At 41.6% G+C, this 24622-nt stretch overlaps 1 pseudogene; it reads left to right on the top strand.

The window, feature by feature from the left end:
• Positions 1-24622, top strand: part of LOC133650892 (neurexin-2-like) — a 489617-nt pseudogene that overhangs the window by 172599 nt on the left and 292396 nt on the right.

Consider the following 24622-nt stretch of genomic DNA (forward strand, 5'->3'; position numbering starts at 1 on the left):
TCCATATTTTCGTGGATAAATGTATGCAGCTCACTATGTTCACCGCTCGCTGTACATATCCTACCAAGTGAGACCCACACTGTTACAATGTCCATTTCTCAGATGATATAATTGTTGATGACGGAAGTGCTGATAGCAACCCAACCTAATACTCATATGTTTAATACGCCGACAATCCATCAAACGGTGCGGCTTCATAGCTTACCAAAGTCGTACTAAAAACATTTTGACAGATTTTTGAGTGCTGTGTGTATTATGTTCTATATTCTCAAAAATGTGTCCTGAGCATGACGTTAAAGTGCATCCGGCAGTGGAGGCTCCCCTATGGGGGTCTTGGGGCACTAGGAGGTTAACCCCTTTACTACTGTTACCCCAGGTGGCCCTTGGCAAAGGCCTAGTACCTGACTGCCCCCAAGCCAGGGATACGGTGAAGACCTCAACGGCGGAGCAGGCGGAAGACGGTAGATTTAAGAACTACCACTACAGCTGCGATGGCGGAAGAAGGCTGCAGCAGAAAAGGGTCTCCAGTCGTCTTGGACTCTATGCCACTGGACCCTGACCCGATTCTGTCAATGATCGTGTGGTGACTGTCTGTGCACCAGTCTCCCCACGTAAAACAAAGTCACGCACAGGCATCCTCTATAAATGGATACACCCCTAACAGGAGGATCGTCATACTCCTTCGAGTGACCGCCGATGATGATATTCTCAATGGAACATTTAAAGATTTGGTGTTGTTTACTGCCATCATATTGCAGTCTACACATATCTCTTATGTATGATAAGGTCACACTTATCATTACACCATGTACAAAATAAAATTGCCTCGAGGTCAATAAGCACAACCAGAATCATGCCGTACATTAGGCGCACCAGGCTGTAAGACGCACTGTCGATTTGTGAGAAAATGAAAGGATTTTACGTGCGCCTTATAGTCCGAAATACGGTAGGCGTTTCGCTTTAATATGGTATTTTAAACTTTATGTGTGCCCATGATAAAAAATGTTTGTCGCTGCAATACCAACAAATTACCTTAGTTTTATCCAAAACTGTGTTTTAAAGCGGAATGGGCCACCTCTTATCGTGATCACAGACCATGTAACAAATGCGCACGTTTTCCTGGCCAATGATTAATCTTCAGTCATATAACGCGATAAGTTATTTCTATTAATCACATAACGTTGACAGCCCTAGTAAAAATATAATAAATGTATATGTAACAGGATAAAAGAATGTTATGTACAAGTTTAACTTTTGCATCTCATTGCATATAGCTGTTGCGTGTTCAAAGACCCTCGATTGAAGTTACAAACAGAGGCGTCACTCATTTCTAAAGACAGCGAGGAGACTGAACTTAAATGCTTAACTTCTCTTTCCAGGTGACCATCCTGGTGGACGGGATACTGACCACCACAGGCTACACCCAAGAGGACTACACCATGCTGGGCTCTGACGACCTCTTCTACATCGGAGGCAGCTTGAACACAGCAGACCTGCCGGGCTCGCGAGTCAGCAACAACTTCATGGGCTGCCTCAAAGATGTGAGTCCTGTTTGACCTCCGCAGACCGCTTGAAATACTATCCTGCCCTTTTTAGATAGCTCTGCCCTTTTCCTATTTAGTGAAGTGAAGTGAAGTGAATTATATTTATATAGCGCTTTTCTCAAGTGACTCAAAGCGCTTTACATTGTGAAACCCAATATCTAAGTTACATTTTGAAACCAGTGTGGGCGGCACCGGGAGCAGGTGGGTAAAGTGTCTTGCCCAAGGACACAACGGCAGTGACTAGGATGGCGGAAGCGGGGATCGAACCTGCAACCCTGAAGTTGCTTGCACGGTCGCTCTACCAACCGAGCTACACCGCCCCGTAGTCAAGACATGTTCTTCTCATAGAAAGTCAGCCTTCACATTCATATTGACTAGCCTGTTGTAAGGGTGTTTCAAGGTGAAGCATTTAGCAAGGATGCTGCACAGTGTGTGTGTGTGTGTGTGTGTGTGTGTGTGTGTGTGTGTGTGTGTGTGTGTGTGTGTGTGTGTGTGTGTGTGTGTGTGTGTGTGTGTGTGTGTGTGTGTGTGTGTGGGTGCGTGTGGGTGCGTGTGCGTGCGTGTGCGTGCGTGCGTGTGTGTGTGTGTGTGTGTGTGTGTGTGTGTGTGTGTGTGTGTTTATAGAATCCTGTGGGAATCCTTTAGAGAGAAAGTACCAGCAGTATACATAAGTAATGCATCCTTCTTCTTACTCTTGGAATTTCTCTCTGGGCTCGCTCCTTCTCTCTCGTTTTTAATCTTTCCATGAAGCCTCGGCCTGCACGTGTCACTTTGATTGTCTCCATACAGCACGTTAACACCGTTTATCCGCGCATCAGAATGATGTCAGGTGTAAAGTGGCGCATGATTCGGTAATCCCATTTTCAGCTGTGTCGTACATTTGTTTTTAATGGGGAGCAAAGTCTCATAAAACTCAAGTGAGGGACTAAATTTAAAATGAGTGGATAAGAATGTCAGTGTTGTTGAAGCCAGCTCCCAAGTCAAACAAATACGTGTATTTTTTTATGCATACATGGCAATAAAGTTTTTATGTGTCACTGCTTTAGAACAAACGGCTAATCCGAATTATAGCCTGCACAGAATTCACGCAGCAAATAAAGTGGAGAGGCTGAACACAAGCAGCAGCATGATATGTGACGGAGAGCTTGGCACAGTATAAATAATTTCATATTGTATTGTTAAAAGCAGGCAGGAAGCTTATTTGAAAACGCTGCCAAAACTAGTGCAGAGCTTCATTGCTGGATGTGAGTTTTCACTTTTTTTCTCCGGCAAGTTTTCTTATTCTCGCTCAATAAAATGGCACTATAGTTTGGTGCTAACAGCCAAATGCACAACAGTCCAAACTAATTTAAAATAAAAACATTCTAATATCATCATGTGTTTTATTATGAAAGCTCCAAAATAACCTTAAAATCTTTTTTTGTTGTTAGAAACCACAGCATTTCCGTTAGTATTAGTTTTTTCTTTGTGATTTGCATACTTGGCCATGACGCATGTGCATGTATTTTTTTAATGGACAGAAAATAAGTAAATAATATAACATTCAATATTAATATTAATAAGAAAAATAAATAATATACTATATATTTTTAAGTACATTAAATAAAGTTAAATAATAATAACAATAATAAATACACATTTTATGGACATTGCAAGATGGACCATAAGTGAGCCATAAATACTAACAGCTAAACAAAGATGTTTCTAAATTAGGGCTTCTGAAGTCACAATAACGCCTTAAAGTATGCAATTAGGGGTGCTTAAAAAAACGGATTCACATCCGAATCATGATTCTTATTTACTCCAATTTTCAAGAATCAAGAATGTATTTTATTTTTTATGTTTTAATATTTTTTTTAAATATGTTATTTAGGCCATCTCCATGTTTAGCCTGTATGTGTCATATGTCTGCACCTGTAACTTGTTTTGAAAAGGTTTTGTTATCATTTTTATACCAAATATCAATCAATCAATCAATGTTTACCTACATAGCCCTAAATCACAAGTGTCTCAAAGGGCTGTGCAAGCCACAACGACATCCTCGGCTCAGATCCCACATCAGGGCAAGGAAAAACTCAACTCAATGGGATGACAATGAGAAACCCTGGGCAACCGGTGCAATGGACGTCGAGTGGATCTAGCATAATATTGTGAGAGGCTAGTCCATAGTGGATCTAACATAATAGTGAGAGTCCAGTCCATAGTGGGGCCAGCAGGAGACCATCCCGAGCGGAGACAGCTCAGCAGCGCAGAGACGTCCCCGACCGATGCACAGACGAGTGGTCCACCCTGGGTCCTGACCCTGGACAGCCAGCGCTTCATTCGTGGCCACCGAACCTGTGCCCCCCCCCCCCTCCACGAAGGAGAGGGGGGCACAAAAAAGTAAGGAGACTCCGACCGGTATGTTCACTTGGAATTTCACTTGAAAATACATGCACCCCATCAAACCTTAGATAATACTCATTTGTCAGATGACGCTTTTTTAAATTTGTATTTTATTACAGAATGTAGGCGGTCTGAATACTCTGCCAAATATAGTGAGTATTAATAGAGGCTGGCAGCGCTGATCCTTCTGCTCGGTCTTCTTATTCTCTGGCAGGCAGGTGTGTATTGGGGCGTGTTAAGTTACATCGCCATCTATTGGTTGGAGTTGGAACGACAAGCTACATTTCCAGACGTGTTTAGGAGGGAGGACAAACAAGGAGCACCGAATCTATGTGTGGCGGTCGTGGGCATGTAACAATTCCCTCTAAAAATGATTGAACCTCATTTACCTGACTAAAATGTTAAATTTAAAAAAAATGTTTTTTGTTTTGTTTTTTTTTGTCATAAAGAAATACAATTATGTGTGCTTACGGACTGTATCCCTGCAGACTGTATTGATTTATATTGATATATAATGTATATATTGTGTTTTTTATGTTGATTTAATTTAAGAAAAAAAAAAATAATAATAATATTTTTTTTATTTTTTTTTAAATTATTTCTTGTGCGGCCGCGGCCAATTGGTCCACGGACCGGTGGTTGGGGACCACTGTTCTATATGACAGTTTGTATATTTAAAAAATAGAAATATACAATGGGGGTTGGGTAATTTTGAGTACCACCATAGACATTAGCTACACTTATTTAAAAATATATATATATTTTTTTACTTTCCGAGTTACAACTCTATTGTATTAGTATATTTGTCTTTGTTGGTTTCCATATTATGATAATAAGCTCCAAGAGAGACACAAATTATGTGAACATCTCTAAACACAATCACAATACTAAAATATCCTTATATGATTCCTCTCTGCACACTCTCAATCAAAATGTTTTATAGGCAAGAATTTTTGACACAGATTTTAAATTGGATGTCATTAGTGCGGTGTAGCTAATGAAATGTCCCGTGTCTGTGTGCTACTCTGCCCTCAAAACGCAATAAATGCATTGTCTTCTTTGCACCGCCAAATGCTACAATTTCAGTGTTGATATTGAGAGTAGAACATGTTTTCAAGCTCACTGAATGATTTGATGTGGAAATTTCCTCTGCTGCATGAAGGCGCTGAAATGAAGATGAGATTTTATTTATGGGAAGGTTATTGTCCCGGCATTACTGCAACCTCCGCTCTGTGGGCGGCATAGCTGGTGGTGGTGTTTGGGCCCCGTGCAGCTGATGTGCCTAAGTAGAACATATTGAAGGCACGCTGGCAGGATGCGATGTGCACCGAGAGGGGATGACAAACAGGAGGAAAGAAAAAAAATCCCCGCTAATGAGGCCGAGTGGTGGACGAGGCAAAGCTGATCAAATGCGATCAGCCTGCCAGGAAATGCTGAGGCGAGGTTCACAGACGGTTCAGTCCAGCCTGGAGCGGTTGAACTAGACTGATACATTTTCCTGGTTAAAGCTGAGAATTGACACAATTACATTATTCCTTATCCCGGTGGGAACTCCAAGCAAGCACCGGCTGAAATATGGATTTTTAAAGCCACCGACGACAATCATTGAAAGGTATAACTGTCCTCTAATTCATTGAAAACACTGGATGTCTTTAGCGGTGATGATAGATGCCAAGCAGAGGCCATCCGGTTCATCAGCTGAAAGGGAAAATAAAAGCCACTTTGAGACAAACGCATCAAGCGCAGCAGCAAGCAGGAAGAGACACATTTATCTGGGAGGTCACCATCTGAAAGGTCAACAACTAAATCTGCATCATCAGCCTCCAATCATCTCCTGCTTCAACCACTGGAGCCAGTTTGGAGCCGCATGGTCCTATCCATAATAATATTCTACTCCTCCATTCCACTAAGAGCTGCACAAAAAAAAACAACTAGATAATTGACATGATTGATTTAATTGTCTACTTACACAATAACTGTTCCGGCCATTTTTACACTTTTCTCATGTAATGCCACATTTGATTCGGTGGCCCGTTAATGGCATGGTAGCCACTTTACACCCACTAGACGAGATGCTACGGCGCATTATTTTCTCAGCCACACGCTGCAATCATTCAACGCAGTAATACGCTGCATTCACAGATAGCTTATTAAGATAATGAGCCAGCACAATGTGATACTGTGGAGACTGTACTCACAAGAATATAGTAGGATTTTGTACAAAAACAGGATTCATTGAGACAAAAAGGCGTTATAGCTAATGCAGCTTTTGTTTTCCAGTAACCATTAAACGGATTAACGACCTTTTCAAATGTTACAACGCCGTTACCAACACGTAATTATGATGGTATCTGATTGGTCCCCTATACCTATCTGCAATTCTCTTCCTCATTCTCCAATAATTCTACTAAAGCAGTGTTCTGAACTAGTGGAGCGGGCCCATGGGTGGCGCGTGTGACCCCGGGGAAAATGCTTTATCAGTATCATGCGGTATCAAACCCCGCTACAAAAAGCTGTGCACTACAAAACGTGCTCATTGTAATCCTGACTTTCTCATTTTGATCAAATTGTTTCATTCATTTCGGTTTTGTAGGTTAAAGTGTTTTAAAAGTGTCCTCCTGACTTAATGTTAGTGATCAACTTGAATGTATCATTATACATTTAATTAATTTAACCAAGTGGTTCGGGATGGTCTAAAATATTCAATAGTTTGAATAATTTCAGTTCAGTTCAGTTTCAGTTTATTTCGAACATGCATACGATACAATGTAATGCATCACACAATTCCAGTTGTTTCATTACAGCACGTCCGAAAAGGAGTAGGAAGAAGCAGAGCTTACCCCTTTTCATACTATAGCAATTTTATCCAATTTCCTTGTTCTCTGTAACAGAACAGTGAACAAATAAATAATAATTTAATAATACACCATAGTAAGCAAATAAACATTAAACACATAAATAATTTAGTCTCAATTTTAAAAAAAAGGAAAACAAAAAAAGGGTTCAAGATGTTCAAGATAAGGATTTATTTATTGATTTATTTCAGGCACATTAAATTTACTTTAAATATTTTCTGTTACAGACTAAAACATTTTTTATAAAGTTATTTTATGTAAATTAATCTATATTTTGTTTTCTTTAATTTTGATAAGTACTTAAAACTATTTTATAGACTAATTTTATTATTATTTATAGTTATGGCGGGGGGGGGGGGACAGGAAATGATTGAGAAGCACCGCACAAAGGCGAGATGCATTCACGGACATCGGAATTACAGACGTCTACACGAAACTGACATTCACAGGTTAGAAGTACAGGCATGAGACGTGTTATTTCTCTGCTTTCTTTGGGAGAACAGTTTTCCATTAACTGGATGGTTTCCGGTTTGAATCCCACTTCCTAAGTATTACTGTAAAATTATTGTGTACATCAATCTTTGTGCGTGTAATGTAACTTGTGTGCGCGTGTACTAATTTGTGTGTCTGTATATCAAATCCATGTACATGTGTTTTAACCCTTGTGTGGTGTTCATATTGTTGTTACTCAGCCAGTGTTTGTGGGTCTGATGGACCCGTTGCATTTTGTGGCTTTTAATGCCTCACAATCAAACACTTTTATGTTAAAATACTGACTTATCCTAAAAAACATCTGTAATGAAGTGCTTCGAGAGGCTGGTAAAGGAATACATTGTCTCCAGACTTCCCCCCACATTCGATCCATACCAGTTTGCTTATTGCCCTAACCGCTCCACAGAGGACGTCATCTCCTCTGCCCTCCACCTGAGCTTAGAACATCTAGAAGGAAAGGACACACACGTGCGGATGTTGTTTCTGGACTTCAGCTCGGCATTCAACACCATCATCCCGCAGCACTTGGTGAGCAAACTGGCCCCCCTTGGATTCAGTACCCACCTATACAACTGGCTGCTTGACTTCCTCACAGACAGACCACAGTCTGTGAGAGTGGGCAACAACACCTCCAGTGCCATCTCCCTGAGCACCGGCTCCCCCCAGGGCTGCGTCCTGAGTCCGCTGCTGTTCACATTGATGACCCATGACTGCTGCGCCAGGTCCACTACTAACCACATTGTGAAGTATGCGGACGACACGACAGTAGTGGGCCTCATCTGTGACAACAACGACATGGACTACAGGGAGAAGGTGAAACATCTGGTTGACTGGTGCAGAACCAACAACCTGGTCCTGAACATCGACAAGACCAAGGAGATCATTGTCGACTTCAGGAAGCACCAGTCCAGCCAGACTCCACTCTTCATCAACGGCACAGCGGTGGAGATAGTAAGCAGCACCAAGTTCCTGGGGGTGCAGATAATTGACAATATATAACCTGGTAGCTACACACCGGAGTTCTTGTAAAAAGAGCTCATTAGCGCCTGCACTTTTTGCGTGGGATGAAAAGAGCACAGCCCCCTCCCCCTATTCTCACCACATTCTACAGAGGCACTATAGAGAGCCTACTGACCAACAGCATCTCTGTCTGGACTGAAGCCTGCAATGCCTCAGACTGGAAGTCTCTCCAGAGAGTGGTGAGGATGGCGGAAAAGATAATCAGGACTCCTCTTCCTCCTATCCAGGAGATCGCAAAAAGCCGCTGCCTGACCAGGGCTCAGAAAATCTGCAAAGACTCCTCCCACCCCTACCAAGGACTGTTTTCACTGCTGGACTCTAGAAAGAGGTCCGCAGCCTCCGTAGCAGAACCTCCAGGTTCTGTAACATCTTCTTCCCTCAGGCCGTAAGACTCCTGAACGCATCATAATAATCCCCTCAATCCCCCCCAAAAATGGATGAACTCGCTGGAATATAAAGACAATATAACATACATCCATAAACGTGGATGCATATGCAAAAGTGCAATATATTTATCTTTACAGTAATCTATTTATTTATATCTGCACCTTATTGCTTTTTTATCCTGCACTGCCAACCAGCTAATGCAAAGAAATGTCGTTCTTATCTGTACTGTAAATTTAAAATTTGAACGACAATAAAAAGTAAGTCTAAGTCTAAGACCCACAAACACTGGCTGAGTAACAACAATATGAACGTTGCATGGACATTTCTTTGCCAGTTTCTGCATCCCACAGGGATTCTTCTTTTGTGTTTCTGCAACTGCGGTTCCCACACAAGGTTGCAACATTGTTTGTCAACACTGTCTGCGCTCATTTTGTTGCACATTTGACCCTCTGATGTTCTGTGTACCTACACTGTCCTCCCCGTCTAGGCCTGCTGTGTGTGTGTGTGTGTGTGTGTGTGTGTGTGTGTGTGTGTGTGTGTGTGTGTGTGTGTGTGTGTGTGTGTGTGTGTGTGTGTGTGTGTGTGTGTGTGTGTGTGTGTGTGTGTGTGTTCTTCACAGAAAATGAGACAAAGCCAGTGAGTCTCAGTTTGAAAAATTAATTAATTGTATCATTTTTCTTTTAATAAAAATCGAAAACGGGTCCCACAAACCCGAACACCACACAAGGGTTAAGTTGTCTGTCCCTAATCAGAAAGGACCCTCAAATCCCAGAGCAAGCCATCAATCCACTGTGCCTACATTTAACCAACCACGGAAGACACTACGCAGTTTAAACCAATCAGAAACAACGTAAGGCGGGTCTTGGTGTCTTTCTTTCACACACCTCAGCTGTAAATTGTTTCTGATTGGTTTAAATTGTGTGGTGTCTCCTGTGGTTGGTTTAATGTAGGCACACCTCAGATACACACACTCAGATTGTATTACACACACACACACTTCTGAATGCGTGCGCACACTAGGGTTGTACGGTATATATAATGAATCATTTTCCGTAGTATATCGCCTCTGAAAAGTACCGGTCCGCCAATGTAAAACAAATGCCATTGGTGGATCTACACCTGACATCCACTGTAATGATACCAAGTGCAGTAGCATATCTAGTCGATACTACTATGATTACGTTGATATTTTTTGTCATCACATCTGAGGTAGCGACTTGTCCAGGGTGTACACCGCCTTCCGCCCGAATGCAGCTGAGATAGGCTCCAGCACCCCCCGCGACCCAAAAAAGGGACAGGCGGTAGAAAATGGATGGATGGTATGTTATGTTTATAAACTCAGGAAATATGTCCCTGGAGTGGACACATGAGGACTCTGAATATGACCAATGTATGATCCTGTAACTACTTGGTATCGAATTGATACCCAAATTTGTGGTATCATCCAAAACTAATGTAAAATATCAAAAAACAGAAGAATAAATGATTATTATATTTTAACAGAAGTGTATATAGAACATGTTAAAACAGAAAATAACCAGATATTAAAGTAGATTAATAGTTTGTTTTCTACCATTTGTCCTAATTTTGACCAAATAATAGAATGATAAATCATACAATATTTTACTGCATACGTCAGCAGCTAAATTAGGAGCCTTTGTTTGTTTACTTACTAATAAAAGACAAGTTGTCGTGTATGTTCACTATTTTATTTAAGGACAAACTTGCAATAAAAAACATATGTTTGATGTACCGTAAGATTTTTTTGTTAAAATAAAGCCAATAATGCAATTTTTGTGGTCCCCTTTATTTACAAAAGTACCGAAAAGTATCCATATAATTTTGGTACCGGTACCAAAATATTGGTATCGGGAAAACACTAGTGCACACGTTGTATTACACGCTCACAAATCTGGATGCGCTCTTTCAAATTGTACATGGCAGAAGTGTCACAAAAATCACGTTTAAAAAAACAGCCAATAGAGGGTTTCTGCTTCTCGCAGATCATAGATCGGATTGATATACAAGCACACAAATTAATACACACGACACAAATTGGATTACATGCGCACAGATTGAGATACACGTTTGCAAATAATTTAGCTAATCAAATACTTTGATAGAAAATACATTCAATAATAGGTAATGCTAACTATCCAAATCGCTATTATGCATGTGCATGTGTTACATACGTAGTTACGTAATTTCGTCGTAGAAGCCGAAAGAGGGCGGGTGAACTGTGTAAAATACATTGGAAAGTTAGCGCCCTCTAGACATCTGTGTGAATGTGGCAAACAGCCTTAAGTCACACTATTGTCTTTGAATTGAAATTACAGGACAGGTTAGAATACTGTGATGTGTTCAAAAAAGGATGTCAACTGTGAATAGATTCATGCATGTGTCATAAATGTGGCGCAGCGACAAAACACTGAAGCCGACTTTGGCATTGACGTGTCCGTGGCCTTACATAACAGCCTCTTACAGGCCACAGGGTGCATTTTGTTGACATCTGTGCACCTTGCTCAGCTTTCATCGCCTTCGTGATAAATAAAGGCCAACCCATGTACAACTGCCTTGTTGATAAATCACCAATTTGTTCCTTTTCGGGGGCAGGGGCCGACTGCTACTTTCACTCATTTCCAAATGGTCAGTTTCACCATCTGATTCCAGCTCGGCTTAATTAGTCACAGCGAGGCAGTGTGAAGTGTGATATTGGCTCATATCGCCTTACAGCCGGGCCTGTAAGTCCTCTGTGCAGTGTGGTGTGTCACCTCCGGCGCTGACTGGTGGCACAGTGATGTGGCAGATAACACACCGGGTGACTTCAAGTGAAATGAGACAAGCTTTTTTTTGTTGTTCTCCTGCTGTGCATATTGATGAGGCCCAAACACAAAGCAAAAAACAACACGAGAGGAAGTCACAGGGATGCTGCAGGAATTACGTGTGCTTTCATTAACACCGTGCTATTGAATTTATTTCTATTTTACCATATCTTCCTCTTTTTCCTGCGATTAGATAGTAAAATTAAGCAAATAAAAATGAGGTGTGCAGCGACTGCAGATAATCAACCACCTTCTTCTTTGTGAGCTCAGCCATGCTTGTAAATGCTCGTATTTGTTTTGTGATTGTTAATTATTGAATTGTGTGCTGACCTGGCAAAGTCCACCTATTATATGGTAGGTTTAACATCTTCTCCTTTTTATATTTGTCATGTGCAATTGTACACCTTATTTTTCTAAAATTAACCCCTTAAATCAGTTAAAAAGCCCTCATGTGCAGTACACTGGCACTGTGAAAAAAGATCCAAAGCAAAAATTTAAATAGCTTATTCCAATATATTTATACTATTTGAAGGGAATAAGCGGTAGAAAATGGATGGATGGATTGTTTTTATGTAGTAGTACTCTACTATTGACAGGTCTTTGTAATATTTTGCCTCCTATTACAGCAGTACCCCCGGTTTTTGTTAATAATGTGTTCCAAACGCTAATACGAAAACCTATGCATTTTTTTCCCATTAGAAATTATGTGAATTTAAATTGGATGAAAATATTAAATAAAATACTTGTATACTAAAGATTTGCGTTTATTGAAACATATCCCAACTTGATCTACTGATTGTGTCTCTGTTAAATGAGCAAAATAGCTCTCGCAATCCATTTAGCGTGTCTTCCTTCATGAATATGCAGAACATATGCAGATTGTCAGAACGCTCATAATATTAGGAGAAGATGCAAATATATTTGGGAACAGTAGAAGGGAAGCGGAGACGAGGCAGGCAGAGAAAGGCCTGGATGGACAACATCAAAGAATGGACTGGCTGCAGCTTCCAAACCCTGCTACGAACAGCAGAAGATCGTTAGCGCTGGAGATCCCTGACTGCCCAAGCATCCACCATGACACCCCTACGGCCTCCTAGGCCATGGGATGAGTGAGTGAGTGAGTGAGTGAGCAAATATATTTATATATTTAGCACTTGCAATGTGATTGTGTCGACATATTTTGGCGAACATAAATATGGTTGCCTGATATAGATGATATATGATATAAACAATTATACAACTTTAGTCGATAATATAGCTTGGAATACTATACTCAGTGACCTTCTCTGCTGGCCTAACATAACCAGAAATCATGATCATAATTAAAGATAAAAGTTATTTTTTATTTACTTTCCCTAAATATCAGAGTATTTATATTCTCTTCATGTCATATTATGCTGCTTCCTGTTGTGGTTTACTAAGGGGAGGTGACGGCAAACAGACACTAAATGGCAGTATGTACAATTATTTATTATATATATAGTAACATATATATATATATATATATATATATATATATATATATATATATATATATATATATATATATATATATATATATATATATATATATATACAGTATATAATAATAATAATTAACAATACTAATAAACTAAAATGGGGTGTGACAAAAACCAAGAGTGTAAGAGAGTGACTATGTGTGTAGATTAGCTGAAGTGTGTGTTACCAAGTGTTGCACGAGAGAAGAGGAAGTCCAGGGGGCAGGCAGGTGATCCGGGGCGATAGAGAGGCGTCAGAATCCAGGGACGAGCAAGGAGTTGGGGAATGAAGGAGGCAGTCAGGGAAGCAGGGGAACGACGAGGAATGACGAGTCACACAGCAACGTCAAACACGGGAACGGAGGTTATACGCCGATTGAAGACTATATTCCGGCGGCGGCATGCCAGGTTGTCCACGCTTATGAAGGCAGCTACTTCATTAATGGCAGGTGTGCTGATAGATGATTGCCGCCAGCTGTGGAGGTGCATGGCCGCGGTCTGCGCGGCGCGTTTGGGGGCGTGTCCTGCGGTGCTTGCAGCGCGCAAGGATGAGGGCGCATTCCAATGCGCCCAGGCCGTGACAGTATCCCCCTCCTTATGGACAGCTCCCAGATGTCCTCTAGCTGGAACCAACAGAAACACGGGAACAAAAGTCAAGGGAGGGCGGAAGGGCGGACTGGAGGTGGGTCGCCGGCCCAAGTGTACCCGAATCCACCGGGGACGAGTCTGGTGGCGGCGGCGAGAAGAACGCCGCTGAGGCGGATGACCAAGAAACGGCCACCATCTTGGCCGTCGGGAAGGCGGACGCAAGTGGTGCCATGGTGCGTCTCGCCGGAAACAAGGAGGTGACATCGACCTGGCCGAGGGGCAGAGGTCGCCGCTGCTGGCCGAGGGGCAGAGGTCGAGGCCAGCCTGGAAGCTGGCGGAGACGCAGGAGTCAGCCAGGAAGCTGGTGCTAGCTCGGAGGCTAGCTCGGGGACTGGTGCTAGCTCGGAGGCTAGCTCGGGGACAGGTGCTAGCTTGGGGACAGGTGCTAGCTCGGAGGCTAGCTCGGGGACAGGTGCTAGCTCGGAGGCTAGCTCGGGGACAGGTGCTAGCTCGGAGGCTAGCTCTGGGACAGGTGATAGCTCGGAGGCTAGCTCGGGGTCAGGTGCTAGCGCAGACTCTAGCTCGGGGACAAGTGCTAGCTCGGTGACTGGTGGCTGCGGCTGAGAAAAACAGAAGACAGGAGTAATTGTCTGGCAGGTGGTAGCCTGTCTGGGTGCAGCTGTGCTTCCATATCAGCACAGCCACCAGTGCTAAAATGGAAGAGACTAGTACTACCCCCCCCCCCTCCGAACGCGGATGCCAGACGCTTCCAGCTGACTGAGGGACAGTCACTAAGGGTGGGAGGTGGGTGGCCAGGCGGCGGGTAAATTCTTCTATCCCTACAGCACTGCTAAACAGTCCAAGATTTTGCTGAGGTGGGCTACAAAAATTGTCCTGGGTGGATTGAAAAGAAAAAGACATAATGAGAGGGGCAAAAAGAAAAAGAAAACTGAAGAAAAAAAACATTTCACTGGGGGCGGGGCTAAAGTCACTGGGGGCGGGGCTAAGGAACTGTGCCGTCAGGTCCCTAATCAATTGGCCGGAATATACTGTTGTGGTTTACTAATGGGAGGTGACGTCAAACAGACACTAGATGGCAGTATGTACAATTATTTATTATATATATTGTAACATATATATATATAATAATAATAATTAACAATACTAAAAAACTAGAATGGGGTGTGACAAAAACCAAGAGTGTAAGAGAGTGACTATGTGTGTAGATTAGCTGAAGTGTGTGTCACCAAGTGTTGCACGAGAGAAGAGGAAGACCAGGGGGCAGGCAGGTGATCCGGGGCGATAGAGAGGCGTCAGAATCCAGGGACGAGCAAGGAGTCGGGGAACGAAGGAGGCAGTCAGGGAAGCAGGGGAACGACGAGGAATGACGAGTCACACAGCAACGTCAAACACGGGAACGGAGGTTATACGCCGATTGAAGACTATATTCCGGCGGCGGCATGCCAGGTTGTCCACGCTTATGAAGGCAGCTACTTCATTAACGGCAGGTGTGCTGATAGATGATTGCCGCCAGCTGTGGAGGTGCGTGGCCGCGGTCTGCGTGGCGCGTGTGGGGGCGTGTCCTGCGGTGCTTGCAGCGCGCAAGGATGAGGGCGCATTCCAATGCGCCCAGGCCGTGACACTTCCAGCGCTGTTGTTTTTAGGTTATAGAGTTTTTATCCAATCAGAATTCAGCTAAATTATGTTGCCATGCTGTACCAAATCTGCCGGAGGCCTTCAGAATGAACAATGTGGGCGTCTGTGCACTGTAAGTGAACGGACACAAACATTTGACAGACAGTTGCGATAGCCAATCAGATCACAAGTTGTTGTCAGTAAGGCCTTCTAGCTGGCCTAAGGCAGATATATATTGTGATGTTATGAGCTAGGTAACATAAGAACTCCATTACCCAGCATGCCACAGTAGTAAATAGCATGCGCAGTAGCCCCGTTTCTGTTTTTGAATGTAGTCATGCCGGCAGCTTGATTTTATCGATGAGCACGCTGTGGAGTAAACTTTAAGAACTCAGCCAACACGCCTCGTTTGCATCTTTTATGATTGGACAAGACAACACATATATTTGTTGGCCAACCCCGGAAGCTCGAATGGGTTCTACAAGTTGTGAGTTCAGATATTTTATTTCTTTATTTTTTCACATTTAATATGTTTTTTGCAATTTTAATTTTGACAGTACCACATAAGATATGTTTTAATTGCTGATGCGGGTTCATTGATTTTTAAATGCGCCAGAAAATAAGCCGTTTTGTACAATGCCCAGTAGTGCGTAAATGTGTTTCTGTGTAGTATTTCTCCAGCAATGGTCATGTGGAGACATAAATGATGGTATTTTGAGAGGTAATCATTGGACACAGGACATCCCTGAAGGCCTAGGTAGAAAACGCACGGCCCGCCACTGACTATACTATATCATAAAAATGCATGTTGATGACACATTCTAGCTGTGTCTTGCAAATTTGACAGCGACAAGTGACCTACTGTGTTCTTAATGCAATGTAGCGTCCCCGCTAGCGGCTAGTGTCCCTCAACAGTGCGAAGCTGCTTCGTTCTAAGTCCGCAATCCCCGCTTTAATGGCGGCAAATAGTATCGATATCACTGGAGGACCAGAGGACATAAACAATAGCTCAACATGCTACAGAGTACAAAAAAATCATAGCTAACAGCTCTTGAATGTAAACAAGGGTATTTGATCGATACCCAAATTTGTGGTATCGCTCAAAACTAATGTAAAGTATCCAAACAACAGAAGAATTAGTGAATATTACATTTTAACAGAAGCATAAAAAGAAACATGTTGAAAATTAACAGGTAGATTAATAATAGTTTTGAGACAATAATACAACTGGAAGTTATGCAATATGTTTATTCAAATGTCAGCAGCTAAATTAAGAGCATTTACAAGTCATTTGGAAATGGTTCTATTATCATTTATATACCAAATAGTATATTGTGATGTTGTTATCGCAGGAAGCTGCAATGTATGGAATGGAATATAACTTTATTGTCATTGCACTTAAAAAGTGCAACAAAATGACATTTTAGTACAAACCCATTTAAGTTTAGACATACAGTTACAGGGTAGACAGAACAAGAACACTGATGGATCGCCACAAGGGTGGTGCCCCGTACAAAGGTAGGAAAAAGGTATAACATGGAGTGAGGAGGAGGACAAAAACAAGTCCCAAAATAAACTCTTGTGGTGGGGCTCAGTTTGAGACCAGGAAAAACGTCGACCAAAGCACATATACATATTTCGACACACAACTCAATGAGGGGGAAGGGAGTGGGCATCCAGTTCCAAGCTGCTTCCACAAGGGGGCACTGCTCCGTTGTCTATCATACCACATGGTGTGAAAGCAACAAAGGTCATGGGAAGTGTTTATGTGTGTGGTGTGTATTTTCCGTGAATGTATTTTTCGTGTGTTTGTAAGCTTGAAGAGTTGCTTTGTTCCTCGACCTTGGTGCTCGCCGGGTGTTATCCCGATAACACAGCCAGTCAGTCCAACAAAAGTCAGCAAACAACAGGAGTTTGTTGCGTCTTCGCTGCATTGTCCTCTACGTCTACGGGGAGTCTCGAAGCAAAGAAATCACAAAAGTCTGAGTGTCCACAGTTCTTTCAATCATTTGTGAAAGCTTTGGAGTACCTTGAATGGCTGCCAGCGTCTTCTAATTTGTCGATACACTACGGAAACGCTTATTCCAATCAGCAGATGTCCTGTCCTCGACTGACAGAATCACAAGGCACGCTACACTTCTCCCAAGAGTCCACTGCCTGTCTACAACAATATTCTGTCAGGACAGGCAGATAACCCTAACCAGAGCTTCTCGTCGAGAAGATCTAGTCAACTTTGTTGAGAGACCAGTTGATCAATTCCATTGTTTAGATTTTGGAGAGCAGTGCAAAAAGAGACTCTGAGAAACTTAAGACAAGACAAAAGAATCGAAAGCAGAGAGAGGGAAGGAGAAGCGTCTGCCTTCGTTTGGAGCCAAAGAGAAAAATATATATCCCGATATATAATGTTAGGCCACATTGTCCCTCCATAAAGAAAAATAGTAGAGATGTATTGTCTATCAAGCAATTCCATTTTTTAATCTGCTGGATGATTTAAAAGGCTGATATAAATGATGAACAACTCAATATATCTCCTATATAATAAACATTATTGCAACACTGGATTTTCTCATGCACTATTGCAGTTAGAGCCAACGTCTACCAGAGTGCACCTTCTCCGTGCTATAAAGTCTGTTTTCGTTTTCTCCTTGCACTGTATGCAAACTTCTATAGCTAAAATGAAACAGATTATAGCTGCGTGCTTATGATCCAAAACACCACAGTTGGAGAATCACACCATAAATGTGGAGGTCAATGATTGTCTCCATGGTAACAGCCCATAGTACACACAACATTCTCATTTAAAAAGGGCGGTTTGCACCACTTTTTCACTTAGGTTATTTGTAGATTACCAGCAGAAGCCCTCTAATAGTGCAGTTGTATAGTTTGCATACGCTATTTAGCACATTTTGCAGCTGATCAGGGCCATTGTGTCTAGCATGATAAAAATTGATAAACAGTTTGTCCGATGAACAGTGTGCAGCTGCAGTGTTTATGGGCTTAACGAAAGCATTTGACACAATTAATCATTAAATCTTAATTAACAAATTAGAACGGCATGGCAGCAGTGCATCGGTCTTCAACTGGGTAAGAAGCTATTTAACCAACAGGGAACAATACGTAAAGCAAGGCGACAACACGTCTGCAGCACTAAATATATCATGTGGTATACCCCAGGGATCAATACTGGGACCAAAACTGTTTAATCGTTATACAAACGACATTTGTAAAGTTACAAAGGACTTAAAGTTAGTACTTTCTGCAGACGACATGACTGTATTTTGTTCAGGACAGTACACAAAAGCTACAATAGGGATCTCCCGTAAAAGGAAGGGTGCAGTCTGATAAAAAATGATGGAGAGCGCCACTCTACATAGCAACTGACGCTGTGGTCAAAGTTAGAATTGCCCCAAAAATCATTTTAAGACATTCCAGAGTGGTATACAAAGAGAGTATGGCCAACTGAACAACAGGCGCCATTACTGCTATCAAGGACGTGTGTGGCTGCGCCCAGATGCATGCAATTACTGACGTTTTGACGTTGGTTTTTTCTGATGAAATGAACCAAAATAATATGTGTATATAGCGGTAAAAAATGGATGGATGGATGGATAATTCTAAGCATACTTAAAATAAAATATTCTTTTATTTTGTGAAATTATAATTTTGTGGCCGTATTTGATACACTCTGCTGCTACATTCCTGCAGTGGTTACTGACCAGCAGGCTCTGCAATACGCTACCAACTGCGCAATAAATGTAAACAATACAGAGAAAGACCAAAAAAATAAATGATTACCCTCATTTTGCCAAAATCTTAATTAGCTTTAGACCAACAATCGTGGAGAAATTCAGACTTTTGTGTGAGGTATATCAACTGTGGTGGCTGCCTCCAATGTATTTGTGACCACTGGAGGTATTACTCATTGTGTATTATTCTAACTGATCTCTCTTTTCTGTAACATGGTAAGTAAATAATTGTACTTTTGTAATTATTTCCCCATACATCTGCAAAATAACTCAGATATGGTAACACTGGCGACCAACAGAGAATATGGAGTGATTTTTGGTCCAGAACATATTTTGCTTAATTCATTATTGACATATTTCTTGTCACTTTATGTTGTATATTTTTTATGAGATTTCCAGTTCATTTTCTCATCTATTATTACCCCAAAAATCTTGTTTCTTTTACTAATTCAATGTCCGTCTATTTGTATTTGTGTTTGACTTTCTCTTCTGCTGTTACCCAATTGCATTATTTTAGTTTTACTGAGATTCAAAGATAGTCTGTTTTTGTCAAACCACCTTTTTGATTTGTTATTTCTTCTGTTATTATTTGTATTAGCTTCTGTGTGTTCTCTCCGGAACAGAACGCAGACGTTGTTTTGTGTGTTTACCTTGCACAAGACGCTGTAGTTTGTTGCTCTCCAGTGGAGATGGCAAACCTTCACTTCCCATACTTGTCTTCTTTCCAGGTTGTGCGGAAAGTGATGTAAAATCTCTCCACAATTCTCGTGGGTAGAGCAGCCCTCTGCTGCAAAACAGGGCATTTATTTATGTTGAAAAACTAACGAAGAAGCGGTGCAAACACATAGCATTAGCTCAAAATTGGTAGCAGTCATGGCACCCTGTAGTCACGTGAGTGCTTTTTGACCTATCATTGAGGGGATCGCTTGAAACCGAGTTGGTCAAACTCTCTTTATACACAACTCTGAGATATTCAAAACTCTACCGCCATCTGGGGGCTAAAGTGGATAATGCACCGCCCTAATTCGCCACATTTCATGTGTCAGGTAAACCGTGACAAATAACAGAATAATTCAATAAGATGGTTTGGGAAAAAAAGACTATCTTTGAATCTCAGTAAACCGGCTTCGTCCTATCCTATTTGGATATGTTGGATATGTGTGATATGTGATATTATTACTGAATGCGTGTTTGAAATACATTAATGTGTGTGAATGTGTGTGTGAATGTGTGTGTATATGTGGAAATAGTGTCAAAGCGCTTTGAGTTCCTTAAGAAAAAAGGTAGAGAAGCGCTATACAAGTATAACCCATTTACCATTTACCATTAAAAGCATAAGCAAACCGTTGTCTCTTTGAAGCTAAAGGATTCTAAAAGTGTACAGATTTTTCGTATAATATTTGAGCAAAGGAAAGATACGGTCGGCACAGTGTCCTTGTGAATATTGCGTCAGTGTTTGTGTGTTTTATTCATTGTTTTATTTATTGATGAGTAATATCTAAACCTTTGGAGCGGACGAATTGCCGGGGCGCAGCTGTCACCTCACCACGACATCTCTCTCATTTATCAGGTGGTCTACAAGAATAATGAATTCCGACTGGAGCTGTCACGGCTGGCTGAGCACCGGGACCCAAAAATAAGTATCCATGGCGACTTGACGTTCAGCTGCGAGAGCGTGGAGGCCCTGGAGCCGGTCACCTTTGACACGCCGTCTGCCTACCTGACACTGCCCAGGTGGAACACAAAGAAGACAGGCACCATATCGCTAGACGTCCGCACCACGGAGCCCAGCGGCCTGCTGCTGTTCAGCCATGGCAGCCTGCTGGGGGCGCAGCCCGAGAGCACGCCCAGGGCCGACTTCTTCGCCATGGAGCTGATGGATGGTTTTCTCTACCTGGTCATGGATATGGGCTCTGGCAGCATCAAGATGAAAGCCAGCGACAAGAGGCTGGATGATGGCGAGTGGAGCCACGTGGACTTCCAGAGGAAAGGGCGCAATGGTAAGACAAAAAAAATGATAATATATATTTGAGGAGGCAGGGGAGGCTCTCTGTCTGCTTCTGTTACTGTGTTTCTCTGCTCTTAGCGGCCGCATACAAAGATTTCCAAGCTGTGAAGTCACCATATGCCAGCTCGGATACAGTCACCGTGCTGTGCCCTTGCCATTTTCTCCCCCACCGCACTGAAACATGAATGCATATGCAGTGGGATTTTTAATTACTATGATATTTTTAGCCACCGTAATATATGTATGACAGTTTCACATTTGTGTTATACAATTGCACAAGTGGCCAATTAATCACTTCCCTCCTTGTGTCTGCTTTATTAATACAGTATATTAATCAATTACAATTTAAAGATCCCCTATAGTGCAATGTAGTGGATTGTCCGAAGCTTAAACAGGCAACAAAAGTAGTTTAGTACAACAAATGTATTTACCCATTATCAAAAGTGCAGGTTGAATTGAGTTGGCCGTGCAGACAGACCACATGTCACTCCGGAGCAAACAAGACACACACAAGCCCAAATCACTGTCGAGTTCCGGTCTTCTGCCATTTTTTATATGTCTTTTGTGCGTCATTGTTTGTTATCTAAATGCGTCAATGTCTTGTTGTTTTTCCTATCTGTCTCTTGTGCGTCATTGTTTGTTATCTAAATGCGACAATGTCTTGTTGTTTTTCCTATCTGTTCCATAACAACTCGAATCCTTTAGACAGTCAACACATTCTGTAGACAGGTTGGCACGACTTAATATTCACTTTTGTCCCACCACTGGTCCATTCAATGGCACGAAATACAAGAGAATTGAAAATGAGCGGACATTCTTAAAAGACAAGAAATATAGGTCAAAAGGTCAGAAATTCTACGACATACCCTTCTTCCAGGGTCTTAAGACCCTGGACCAAAACAATTTCTGATGTAGACCACTAGTTAAATCTCTACCACAGATAGAGGCAAAAACCTCAATGTTTTTATATGAGGCAAAAATTCCGTCTATGACCCTCCTTCAGAGCGATCGCTGTTACCAGCCTGCAGTAAAACCATCTCACAGAACACAATTAGTGGCCTACCCTTTGATTTTTGTAAAGGAATAACAAATACTTTGATCATGAACATCATTGAACATAAATAGATGAATGTATATAGACTTATGACTGTAAGACATTTGCAAAAATATTTTTCCCGGCATTTGCAATGGATGTAGTTACCAATATTGTTAATTACCAATTAATTTTGAACACACAACTGAATTTCGTATGAGTCCATGTTCGATTAGAGCTCGTATAGATGGCTCGGTGGTGCCTCAGGCTGGTGGCCTGCCGACACCTCGTTGGACTTTTGGCTGCCTTGGTGAAGAAAGAGATCCACTCAAACAGTCTGTCTCTCTTTGGGGTGTGGTTCAGTCCATTGGGCAGACTGTTCAGTGGCATGTGCGCGCTGGCCGCTTTGGGGAAAACTCAGGTAGAGTTGGAGCTGTGGGGGCTTTGGGGAAGGCTAGGGCAGAGTATGGGGCGTGGGGCTTTGGTCCAGGCCCTCGGCTTGCTTCAGGCCTCCTCGCTGCTTCGGCACTCCCGACACTTCTTTCCACAGCTGCTGGAGTCCCGGTGGACACATTGGCTGGCAACCTTAGTTGTTCTCGTCATCGCTGGCAAGGTGTTGTCTCTCCTCTCGGTTCCTTCCAGTCAGGTATCGGGTGTTGGTCCTGGATTGGCTTTGACCGTGCCCCTCTTAGCGAGTGCAAGGGAATCTGGAGTGGCTGCTTTCATCCTCAAATCTGCACAGAGGAACTGGCACACAAATTCTACATTTTGCAAACTTACCATTTTGGTCTCATGGTCTTTCCACCTTCCTAGGAAGCTGCTGGTCCTGAGAAGTGCTGATCTTGTGACTGAAGAAGATTAACCTGTTTTCTTAAAATAGGTGCCGTTGTTTGACCTAATCTTTTTGGGGAAACCAGGTCGGGATATTTGATCATTCACAAAACATTTAATTACTGAATTGGCACCCTCCTTTGAGGTTGGGGTTGCTTCCGCCAACCACTGTAATTGTCAATCTAAATCATTACGTCCCTTTATCCTTGTACCGGATTGATCATATCGATTAAATAAAACCTCAACACGCTCAAACTTGACCCAATCCAAACTCACCTCCCCCCTCTGTCCCTCTCACAGGGACAGTGTTAGTCGTAGTAATAGTAATAGTAATAGTAGTAGTAGTATTAGTAGTTTCAGAAACATCCAAGAAAAAGAAAAGGCAGCTGATAGTCAAGTGCAGCAAGAACAGAGGCGGAGGACAGGTCATGTTTGAGGTCACTGTTCGCTTTTGCAATAGTACTTTGATATTTTACAACACCTAGTGAACTATTGTGGCCACAATAATTCACTAAATAGTTGTATTTAATTTAGTCTATCTATGATGGGACAATGCACAGAAACATTAAGTTCAGAAACAGATATGTTCTGTACTAGATTATATCTAAATAGCTACTTTCCATCTGTATTCCCTGGCTACCTAAATTAAAGGGATCCAAAAATCAAGCAATAAAATTATGACACTAATTAATCATAATAAATATATACATTCATAGTAATTAATAATTAATAAAAAAATAATCATACTGTAGCATGTAATCAGATTAAGAGAAGTCCTAAAATGCCCCTTCATGGACACATACTTAACATACAATACAACCACACCTTATTTACATCATCACACAAAGACAATACATGCTCTTGTTCACATCTGTCATCATTCGTAAAAACAACCAAGATTTTAACAGCCATACCTCACAATTTACAACAAAAATGCTCTCATAGATAAATATAATACTCATTAAATTGATGTGTCAACATAATGCCCCTCTTAGTGACCGTCTGAGCAGCCTTGATTGCTCCAAAGCCACTTTTTAATTTCAAATTTTCTATTCCTTTTGTTATAACGTGGAGAAGGCTAATTGGTCTGTACATGTTCTGGTCTTCTTTATTTCCTGCTTTATGGATTGAATTATAGTAGCAGTTTCTCGACGTGGTAGGGAAAGTGTTTTCCGTTATTGATTTATTTATCAATCGTTGTTATACGAGCAATAATACAATCCTTATATGTTTTTAGGAAGATAGTGTCCAACCCATATATATATATCTAGATCGTGAGTCTGATAATGCAGTGAAGATTTTGTTTAACTTTGTTTCATTTGTTAATTCTAAAATTAGTCCATCCTGAATAAATGACAATTATTTGCACTGATTTTGAGGGATTTTTTATTCAGGGTTTGTACAGACTGGATGAAATGTTCATTAAAATTATTACTTATGTCCAGACTGTCTGCGATAGTAGCGCCATTGATATTTAATGTTATAGTGTTGTTTCTTGTTTGCTCTCTTTCCGTAAGTTTTTTTTTTTTCTGGTTTTCCATAACTTTCTAATGTTCCCTTTTGCAGCTTTGATTAGACTTCCGCATAAACATTGTAACTTTGTTCCTCCAAACTTTTAAATCATACGATCTGTATTTAGACCTGTTATAATTGCTCTTATGAGCGCTGAGTCCTCATGTCTTTATTAGAATCCAATGGTATTTTTATTTTCGCACTCTTCTTTCTGGTTTTGTATTAGTGTATTTACAGATGTTCTCTTTGATTTTTGTCATCCAAT

The sequence above is a fragment of the Entelurus aequoreus genome, linkage group LG05 (assembly GCF_033978785.1).
Source record: "Entelurus aequoreus isolate RoL-2023_Sb linkage group LG05, RoL_Eaeq_v1.1, whole genome shotgun sequence".
NCBI lineage: Eukaryota > Metazoa > Chordata > Actinopteri > Syngnathiformes > Syngnathidae > Entelurus > Entelurus aequoreus.